This window comes from Myotis davidii, unplaced genomic scaffold (assembly GCF_000327345.1).
Source record: "Myotis davidii unplaced genomic scaffold, ASM32734v1 scaffold1431, whole genome shotgun sequence".
Classification (NCBI taxonomy): Eukaryota; Metazoa; Chordata; class Mammalia; order Chiroptera; family Vespertilionidae; genus Myotis; species Myotis davidii.
In genome coordinates, this window is record NW_006282737.1 from 135985 (window position 1) to 137471 (window position 1487).

Genomic DNA, 1487 nt, shown 5'->3' on the forward strand with positions numbered 1-1487 from the left:
TCTCCTGATAGTCTACGGTAGTTTCAGGTCCCTTAATATGGACTTTGAAAATCAAGAGAAAGAGAAAGACAGTAACATTTCTTTGGTGTCTTTCAGTGGCAACAGCAGCAATAGTATCCAAACTATTGACTCTACCCAGGCCCTCTTCCTTCCAATTGAAGAATCTATCTCTCTCCTAGCTATGTTCTTCTTCTTTACTCAGTTTAAGTAGTTTTTACAATATGTACAGTAGTTCTTGCAATGATAGCTTTTGTTTTTCTTCTTCTCCCGATGTGCCAGTATTTAACAAGACCCTGTTCACCTCAGAACAAGATTTCCTTTAGTTGCTGTGGACATTTCACTGCCGCTGAGCTACTATCATTCTCTCTGTCTGTCATGCTTTCCATCTGGGTTCTCACTGGCCGTTGGCTTCTCATGGACGCCTTGGCCATGGGTCTCTGTGTCACCATGATCGCCTTCATCCGCCTGCCCAGCCTCAAGGTCTCCTACCTGCTTCACTCAGGGCTCCTAATCTATGGTGTCTTTGGGGTGTTTTCCTCTGCCTACATCTTCAATAGCAACATCATGGTGAAGGCGTCCACCTACCTGGCTGACAATCCCCTCAATTGCTTTCCCAGAAGCTTCACTTGGGGCCCATGTTGGGCGCGATGTTCCTCACCTGTCCTGCCTGGGAAACTGGTTTTCCCGAGCTCCACTGGCAGTCACTTCTCTATGTTGCGCATTGGAGACATTGTGATGCCTGGACTCCTGTTGTGCTTTGTCCTTCGTTATGACAACTACAAAAAACAAGCCAACAGTGACTCCTGCGGTGCCTCTGGACCCACCAACATCTCTGGACGCATGCAAAAGGTCTCCTACTTTCACTGCACCCTCATCGGATACTTTGTAGGTCTGCTCACTGCTACTGTGGCATCTCGCATTCACCAAGCAGCACAGCCTGCCCTCCTCTCTATTTGGTGCCATTTACTTATTGCCACTCCTCACGATGGCCTACTTACAGGGTGACCTGCGGCGGATGTGGTCTGAGCCATTCCACTCCAAGTCCAGCAGCTCCTGATTCCTGGAATTATGATGGATCGCAGAGTGACCAGATGGCCACCCTAGTCTTTTCTGTGGACACATTTCCTCTGGGAGTTGACCTGTTACTCAGAGATGTACCTGTTTAAGGAACTGAGGTGGGACTGAATTTTGCGTGTGCAGGGAGCTTGTTTGCAGGAGGGAGGTGCTGGGGCCCTGCGTGGATCCTCTCTTCCCGCCAAGGTGGAGGTGGAGTCCCCTCTAAAATGACAGGCCCTCCCCAGCGCTCCTTCCTCCCCTGTTTTTATGGACCTGCAGTAGACTGTTACCGTGGGAGATGGAGGTGTGACTATTTAAAACTGACAACAGCATGGAGTCATTCTGTACCTTTTGAGCACTAAAAGGATGAAAAACATTAGCAAAGTGACGTTTCTTCGGTGAACCGGCTAGAACTTTGAGATCAGTTTCCA

The 1487-nt window shown here is 48.8% G+C and overlaps 1 pseudogene; it reads left to right on the forward strand.

Moving 5' to 3' along the window:
- The first annotated feature begins 7 nt into the window (after nucleotides 1-7).
- Nucleotides 8-1226, forward strand: LOC102751919 (annotated as a pseudogene).
- The last annotated feature ends 261 nt before the right edge of the window (nucleotides 1227-1487 follow it).